Genomic DNA, 9,819 nt, shown 5'->3' on the forward strand with positions numbered 1-9,819 from the left:
AGGGTGTTAATGTGCTTCTGAAATCGATGATTCCCTGTGTGAGCTAGCAACACGGCATCAATCGTTAACGGCCAAGCACACACGGAAGAGGACTGCCCCAGGAGACGCTGGCAGCAGCCAGACTTATGCCCCCTTCCTTCTTCCCTCTTGGTACAGAATACCACCTACACCTTCACCTGGCCCTACTCATGGAATCCTTGGTGATGGACACTTGAGCATTTATTTCCCATCACTGGAAACCCCACAGTGCAAACCTTACGTGTGTGCACGAGCATGTTGCACACATGTGCATCACAGACATATGAAGCTGGGGTGTAGCTTGGTGATAAACTGCTCGTCTCAGTGTAACTCATATCACCTCAAAGTAAACAAATAGACACACACGTACCCTGCTGGAGAAGTGCCTGTCTCTTTTCCTGTCCCACGTCAGAGCAGAAGTCTCTCTTCCATTGTCCTTGCCTCACTGATGTCAGGTCCCAGGAATGGAGTCAAGGGTGTGAGAGGAAGGAAGATTTTGTTTGTTTGTTTTTTGTTTTGTTTTTCGAGACAGAGTTTCTCTATGTAACAATCCTGGCTGTCCTGGAGACCAGGCTGTCCTCGAACAGAGATCCTCTTGTCTCTGCCTTCCGAGTGCTGGGATTAAAGGCGTGTACCACCATGCCAAGCTGGAAGCTTTTCTTGGTACCATTTCAGGTGAAAGTAGTTTGCACCCAGGACCAATTGGTCATCTGTTTCCTTTCTGGTTTGAGAAAGTCTCATGGCTCTTGCTGCCTTTTGAACCTGTCTGTATCATATAATTTAAAATAGGTCACCTTTCACCTAATCCCTGTTGATTTATGATACAGAAGGCAGTCAACAGGAAAGGCAGCCATGGAAGGCAGAGTGGTGCGGTCCTAGTGCGGCTTGAGACTCACATCCAGAGCAACTGTTTGGAGAAGCCACGGCCACTCCCCTTTCCACAGGCCCATGCTTCGGATTTCTGTTTTCCTCTGCATAACTTAACTTTTCAGCTTAAGAGGACGGCTGACTGATGTCACTTTTGTCCCTGGTTTTCTTAGTATAGTTTTGTACTAGTCATGGGAAACCTGTTATATATAGTACAAAGAAGGATTTCATAGTGGAAATAGTCAAAATGCTCGCACCTTTTGACCCACCCCTTCATGAGGGAGGAGAGGTGTTGATTTCCTTCATTACAGTATCTGCAAGTATTTGCCGTGCCTAGACCTGGCGAGGTTATTGCTAAGAAACACATGCTACATGACACTGTATTTTAGTGGGAATGAGAGGATATACTAGCTAATGTTAACCTACGGACAGACCAAAAAAATCCCAGATGAATAGGACCTGTTACACCATTTTGCCTAAGGCAGCTTTCTGTGAATTTGGTAGGGCAGGACAGGATAAAACCCCTCTTATCAATACCTGGTATTCCCAGTCAAGTGGGTGTGGGACAAAGGCAAGCCTTTGATCTGCCCTGGCTGCTCCACTTGTGGAGGTGGGGCTCCTGGGAAACCTTTGGAGCGGACCTGCCTATACAAGGAAGCCAAGGTAACAGGATGCTGTGAGGTTCAATCCAACCTGATACCAGAAGGAACTCATGGGTGACTCAGAGTCTAAAAATGTGTTGTGCAAACAGACTGGGTGCCAGGCTCCTGGGTAATTTGGCTGGGCGGGAACAGACTCCAGATGAGGGAATCAAGTCTCCAGTCTCATAATACAGGCTCCAACAAAGAGCCAAAGAATACCTCTACTGCTCAACATTCTCAAACAGACCATGGGCAGAAAGACATTTCCCATTTTCAACAAGGAAAGTCCAGAGAGAAAGCGTAATTCATGGAAGCCTCATACTTACCCTCAACTGGAAATGTACCTTAGCTGTATCCTCAGTCTCCAGGACCAATGTACACTTGGGACATCAGTGCAGAGCCATTTTCCAGAAGGAATGGTCCCAGTGTCTGTCACCTTACATCATAAAGCTTCAACCATGATTGGATTAGAACTGAATAGTAGACAGTTCACTCTGGGCATAGGACAGGTAGACCCCACCACAACCATGCACCTGGAAAGGTAAGGCCCATCCCTCCTCTTTCCTTAGATAGTGAGGATCCTTCCTGTTTCTTTTTTCTCTTTTGTCTTGTTTTGTATTTCTTTGCCTCTCTCTCTCTCCCCCTCTTCCTCATCTTCCCCTTCTTCCCCTCCCTCTCCCTCTCTTCCTTCTACACTATGAAGCACAGACTGGCTTTGAACTCAAAACCCTCCTACCCCAGTCTCCTGAGTGCTAAGATTACAAGTTTTATCCCCCTCCCTCATCCCTCAGGAGTCTTTTGATGAGATGAGGACACCTCCAAGTCCCCAGTGTAGCTGGCTGTCAGATATTAACTCTTTGATCACAACAGTGTCAGCGCCACAGGAATGGGTCTCCATGAGAAGAACTCAGGCACCAGAGACGCGTGCAAGGTCTCAGCGCTGAGCACAACTTGAGGAGTCTCAAGGCTGAGCTAAGTACTGACCCTGAAATAAGTTCTTTTTTTCTCACCTGGATGTGTCTGGTAACCTACCTTGTATCTGAAGCAAGCACCCATCTCAGAGACTGTAGACATACACACATTCAACACATACACACACATTCACAGACACATACACACACACAGACCCATGTACTCACACATATACATCACACACACTATAGACATACACTCACACACACACTCATAAACACACTATAGACATACACTACAGACACATACTCACACACATACACACCATACACACACACACACACACACACACACACACACACACACACACACACACACATACACACACAGTAAAATCAGTAATAATCAGTAAGTTTATTGTCGGAATCCCAACAACCAGTTGCTTCTCTTCTCTCTGGCCCACAGTTTCTCTTTCCATCTGATGTACCAATATAGACTTTATATAATCTAACCTCTGTCCCCAGCCAAAGTGAGATTGTTGAGATGCATACAATCACTGAGTTATAAACTCCACCTACTCACTGCTATGGTCTTAGTTTCTGATGCACAGTGGGTAATACTTACTTAATAAATACTTACTGGGGTGAAAGATGCAAAAAATGTGGATTTACCAAGAACCCCACCACCTGACCATCTCTCTGAGGGCGTTTGTGCAGAGGAAAACCAACAATACCCACTTCAAGCAAGGAGTAGTAACAGTAAAATGTCCACAACATCACAGCTAGTTAACTGTTGCCGATGAGTCATTTCACACAGTTAAGAAAAGAGTTTTGGCATTTCCATCAGCTTGCTGGCCTTGTGTTTCCTGTGTATAGAGACCTCCCTGGTTCCCACCGTTGACATCATTCTGAGAGCCTCCATCCCTGTTCACAAATAACCGCAGCCCTACCCACAGAATCAGTCTTCCTTGAGCAAACGGATCTCCTTGTTCTTCCTCACATTTGCACTAATGTTCCCTCTAAAAGGTTGTATACACACTTACATATGTGTGTATGTACATGTGCGTCAAGGGGTGAGAGAGGCAGCAGACAGACTGAGAGAGAATGATTCAGGGAGAATGAAGGTCCCGGGACAGCCACTCCCCATCTGGGAAGTTTCTACCTAGCCTCTAGCATTTCCCTTTTGCTTTTTCTCTGTGCACCTCCTGAGTGACGGTCTGCCTTCCTGAGGCAGGAGCCTGTCTGCAGGCCCAGCGGGAAGGAAACTTTGGCCAAGCTCTGGGCCTATTGCCCATCTGGAGCTGCAGGTCTGACCTTACACATTAATAACCACTGACATTGTGTGAGGAGGGCCATGTTTAGATAGCACACACCCTGTCAAGCCAAGCTCAGGGCTAGACAAGGAATACAGGCAGTGACTCACTTGTAGGGAGAGAGCCTGGCCATCCAGGCTGCCAGAGAGTGACGCGCGGAAGTCCCCCTGTCTCTCCCCAGTCACCTGCTTTCTATGTCATCTATCCTGTCTGCCCTTCAGTTGCCTCTCCCTTATTCCCACAGCACCATGTGTTCCAGGTACATGGGATGACCTACCTCTCTCCAGATGTCACCTGCTTTCCGCTCTGGGCTCTTACGTGTTGTCCCCCTATGCTTATCTTGATGTCCCCTCTGTTTGGTTTTCATGCTCCCAATTCCAGCATTTCCTCCTCTGTGAAACTTTCCTTGCTCTCCTTTGCTCCTGGGAAGCCCTTCATGTGAACTGTATTCAAAAGGCAGCTTTGTATCACAGTGGCTCTCGAGAGTCCCCAGGAGATTTGGAGCCCTTGAAGGAGGGAAGGGCAGTTTGCTCATCCTTATATCCCCTTTGCCCACTGAGGGACTGGGAGGAGAAGCAGAGATAGGGCACCATGGGCAGCGCTGGGTCAGCAGAACAGGCTCAGGCTGGAGGCAAGGCTGTGATTCCCTGTCCACTTTTTAGACCCCCAGCGTCTGAAAGGATGTGTGCTGGGCATGTGCTCAGGAATGGTCCTGTTGGCTTCCATGAACTGAAATTGTTGTTTGCAGGAACCCCAGCCTTGGGGAGTGGTGGATCCCCTTGTTCATAGCACTTAAGCATGTCAGCTGGAATTTCCCTAGGTATCTGGACAAAACGCTGTTTGTGTTAGACGTAGTTTGACTGAAAACAAAACAAAACAAAACAAACCCACAACAAAACCAATCTAGTACTTGTTTGAAGCTAACCCTGTACTTCAGCTTGAATGTTGGATACTGAGGAGGGTGAAAATCAAGATGGCGACCTGGTTTGGGCAGGTGAGGAGGGTGAGGAGGTGGAGGATGGCCAGCAGATTCTTGTCTTTCATGCAGGAGGTGGTGGGCAGGGTGGGAGCTGTAAAGGAGGCTGCCATTTGAGAGAAATGGAAATGGCTGTCTGAACAGCTCATCCCCACCACCTTTCCAGCACTTACAACGATTAGAGGAAGAGAAGGCTGGAACAGAGCTCGGGCCTGGAATGAGGAGTGGGCTACCCAACAACTCCAAGCTCGGAGGAACTTTTCTCTCATGGAGATCTGTCATGGGTTTTGAAAGTATGATGTACTTGGATTGTACATTAGGTCTTTAATAAGTTTAATTGATGTATTGCTCATGTTTTGTGCAATTGCAAGTCATGCAATGACAGAATTTACCTGGCCTTGGGTTATCTTACCAGGTCTACATCTAAAAACTATGACACACACACACACACACACACACACACACACACACACACAGATAGATTCACAACACGCCCCCACAGTTGGGCATGTCTGGCAGACCTAGACACTTCTGCCTAGCCAGTTCCGGGTCAAAATAGCCATTTCCGGGCCAAGGCGTCTCATGTGACCAGGACCCTGTGGTTTTGCATGGTTGCGTAAGAGCGTGCAATGCAGCCATGTGATGTACGCGCATGCGTGGAGTAGCCACATGAACCTGTGTACGTGTGCGCCACTCAGCCTTTATAAGCCAGTGCCATATTCCCGACTCTTCCTTCTTCTTCTTCTTCTTCTTCTTCTTCTTCTTCTTCTTCTTCTTCTTCTTCTTCTTCTTCTTCTTCTTCTTCTTCTTCTTTCTTCTTCTTTTCTCCACATACGTGTCTCTCCGCAGGCCTGAGCACTCGTCTGTCTCTTTCATCTTAATAAAACTCTTGTTAGTGGATTCTGTCGTGTTTCGTGACATTTCCTCACACTAATTAAAAAAAAAAACCTATCAATTGTATTTTCTAATAAGAATATTGGCTGGGCGGTGGTGGCACACGCCTTTAATTCCAGCACTAGGGAGGCAGAGGCAGGCAGATCTCTGTGAGTTCGAGGCCAGCCTGGTCTACAAAATGAGTTTCAGGACAGCCCCGGCTACACAGAGAAACCCTGTCTCAAAAAACAAACAAACAAACAAACAAAATATTGATGGTTGTGGTGATATTTTGTGTATGATCTAACAAATAAAGTTTGCCTGAAGATCAGAAGGTAAAGCCAGCCACTAGTTAGCCATAGAAGCCAGCAGTGGTGGCACACACCTTTAATCCCAGCATTTGCGATCTCATGCCTTTGCTCCCAGTACTTGGAAGACACATGCCTTTAATTCCAGCACTAGGGAGGTTGAGACAGGAAGTGATATGGCTGGGCGGAAAAAGGAACCTAAGCCAGGAGTAGAAAGGAGCTCAATCCTTTTGGCCGAGGAGTTGGTGAGGTGAGAGGTGGCTGTGGCTTGTTCCTTTGTCTCTCTGATCTTAGTTATGGAAAGGGTTTGATTGCTAGGCCTGTCCGTTATCCTAGCAGTCATCATATTGAAGTTGGCGTCATAAATGTTCAGTGATGGCCCAGCCTGTGGCACTGTCGGTGTGGAGGACTGTTAGAAGATGGGGCCTAGTGACAGGAAGTGAGGTTACTGGTAATGAGATCGAAAGGAATGGTAGGAACCCACTACTTTCTTTGCTTCCCAGCAACCACAATGAGCAGCCTCCTCCACCATTCACACGCTAAGAAGCCCCCTCACCACAGGCCCCAAAGCAAGGAGCCAGCTGACCATGAACACAAACCTCTAAAGCTATGAATCAAAATAACCCTTTTTTCTTTGAAAGCGATGATCTCAAGTGCTTTATTACAGTAACAGGAAACTGAGGAGCACTATATGTGCCCCACATCACTCCCCTGTGACTCGGAGGGGGTCTGAGTCCATGAGAAAGGACTACTGAACTTATCCAGGCCGAATTTGATCCTACATAGTGACCTGCAGAGAACATGGGACCCATCTACATGGGGATGAATTCATATTCTCCTTGACTTCCCTTCCCCAAAGTCATAAATGGAGGTTCACAGACCCTTGAGAATTCAAACATCCCTGTGTCCAGTACAGTACAGGAATGCCACTAATCTCCCTCTGAGATGTTACCAGGAATAAAGAAATCACTGTTGGACACTCCAAAGACCAGAAAGTCCCTTAAAGCTATAATCTAACTTGAAATAAGATGATATTGTGAAGAATTTTTTGCACTATTTTTATGCTTAAAGAGAATTCTGCTTCAGATGCATTGATATATACATACATTATATATATGCACCTACACACATACACACACACACATATATATAATGTGTATACATACATACATACATATATATATATATTATATATAATGTGTATACGCATGTATGTGGATATTTTAGGGAAGGGGGTTCATGGTCTTCCTGAGATTACATACAAAATCCTGTTTGGGATGGGGAGACAGCTTAGTTAATAAAGAGTCTGCTGTATAAATATAAAGATCTGAGTTCTGATTTCTAGAACTTCACGTTAAAAGCTGGGCATGATGGTACGTGGTAAATGTATGTAACCCCAGCACTGGGTGGAGGGAGACCGGTTGACACTGAAGCCAGATTTGACCAGGCAGCCTAGTAAAATTGATGAACTTCCAGCAAAGAAAAAAGAGGTGGAAACTGATGGAATAAAAATATCTACCATCTTCCTCTGGCCTCCACACACATACATGCATGTATGCCTGTATACACATGTGAACACACCTACACTGACTAGTACCCCACACAGCCTGCAGTCCCCCACATCATGTACGCACAGTGGGTGGTTGTCTGTGCCATGCCCTGAAGCATCACCCCTAGTGAGGTAGCAGGTAGCTGCTAGGTATCTGTCACTTGGGCATGGCCGCCAGGAACCCTTAAGACCTGGGATGCATGTATGCTGCCTTTCTTTGCTACCTCGTGGTCTTGGATGCTAGTGCGGATCAAGGCAGAGCTCTCCAGAGAACCGTGTTGGACCGTGCCCCACCCCTCCAGGATTCTGTGGCCAACTCCTTTATTCTGGTTGTGAGTTAACCCAGAATAAATTCCTTTGACCATCAAATAGACTCCGTGGATTTATACCATCATGTATGTGTACATAGGCACCCCCCATTTGTTGTTGTTTGTTTGTTTGTTTGTTTCTGAGACTTAAGGGTGGGGTCCTCCAAGAATTCCCACCGGTGGTGCCTTGACTTCTCTGAAGAGCTGTACTGAGCTGAGGGTGTCTGGTTTAAATGGAACAGACAGGCAGAATCCTACTGAAAAGGAGGCAAACTTGCCTCTCTGTCCTCAGCTTGTCCAGAAGTCTCTGTTCCCAAGCTCAGCCAGTGCATAATACGTCTCCTGTGCAGCCACATAGAAACATGTCACTGGCCCTTTGTCTGGGCTATTACTTGTCTTTCCCGGGTGCGTCAGCCTATGTCTGTCTCAACTTCTCTGTGTCGCCCCCACCCCGCTGTGGCAAAAGCGTGAGGGATAATAGTGGAGCTTGGAGAGCAGAGTGTGTCACTCTGGCTTGCAGACAAAGGGTCACAGAGCTCATGCATGACTAAAATATCATCTGCATGTCCGCTCAGGAAGAGGAAATGACTGGACCCATCACTCAAAGATGTCTTCTCTCCCTTGCAGTGAGTGCTTTGGAAGTACTGACAAAGGGACACTTTCCCCTTTTGTTCTGGGTAGCAAGCGGTGACATCATCTCTGTGCTGGTTTACCTGGAGATACCGCAGTATAATATACCTGGGAGTGAGGAGGCATTTGAAGTATCCTAATCAGGCATCCACATTCCAAGAGTGGCTAGTTAGCAATTGAAATGCCCTAATTAGGGATCAACTCTACAGAGAGCGTTGCTTAGCGCCTCAAATATTATTTCTAAAATGTACACCACAAAGGGTTTATTCATCAGCATGAGGCATGCCAGGAGTGAACCTTTCCTTCTGGCCATGGGTGGTATTCAGGGGGTGCAATTAGCTGGAAGCGTTTGTTTCCCTGCTGTCCTTGCCTGACTGGAGGTTTTAGGAATAAGACAACGGACGCCTCCATGGATAGATCAGAGGTCCAGAGCACATGTCTCAGGGAATTCTGCACCCCCACCCATATTTTCCAAAGACTCTGCAGTCATGGCTTTAGATACAGTGATTTCCTTTTTCCACTGCAGCTTAAGTTTTTAAAGCAAGGTGCTTATCAGGTGTCCCAGAAGAAAGCTGAACTAAAGCCCAACCAGAGAAACGACAGTTCCTGGTCTGTGTCTAAAGCTTGCTCAGCTGGCTACTGAGATGCAGAGGGAAGTGCTGGGAAGGATAGGCCTTCATTTATTACTAATTGTCAGATGTATTTCCGTCTTCCATTCAAATGGGCAGCATTGGGCGTAAAGAATTTTAGGATGAACTGATGCCTTTGCATGTAAATTACTTGAGTTTGTCCTGTTCTGTTTAGAATCCATCAGGAGTTTTCATAGCTATGGAGTGGAAGTTTGAATTTGGAAGATTTACATCCCATGGTCAGAGCCACCAGAGCCCATCAGTGACTTTCCTCTAACAATCTGTGTTTGGTTGTGTTGCACACACACAGTCCCACATGTGTGGCCTGCATAAATCATTCTTATTTCTTTCTTTAAGCCCTTCACATATACTGGTTTGTTTTTTTGGTTGTTGTTTTGTTTTATTTGTTTGTTTGTTTGTTTTTTGGCTGGAAGCATTCTCCCAAACAGTTCTGCTACTTGATACCATTTCCAAACCTTCTCACCTCCATTTTTCTCATCTATAAAATGGGAGAAAACTAATGCCTACAGAATTCCTTTTAGATTACTGACACTTTTTTCTGTTCTCCTTTTATCTATCTATCTATCTATCTATCTATCTATCTATCTATCTATCTATCTATCTATCATTTATTGACAGGGTCTCTTGTAGCCCAGGCTGGCCTTGAGCCTGTAACCCTGATGACCTTGTACTTCTCTGATCTTCCAGCCTCTTATCTCTGCAGTGTTGGCCTGCTGAAATTACAGTTCTGTAGCACCAAGCCCAGTTTATGTGGTGATGGGGATCAAACCCAGAG

This window comes from Peromyscus californicus, unplaced genomic scaffold (genome assembly GCF_007827085.1).
Source record: "Peromyscus californicus insignis strain IS unplaced genomic scaffold, ASM782708v3 Scaffold_8__1_contigs__length_139910024, whole genome shotgun sequence".
NCBI classification, from domain to species: domain Eukaryota; kingdom Metazoa; phylum Chordata; class Mammalia; order Rodentia; family Cricetidae; genus Peromyscus; species Peromyscus californicus.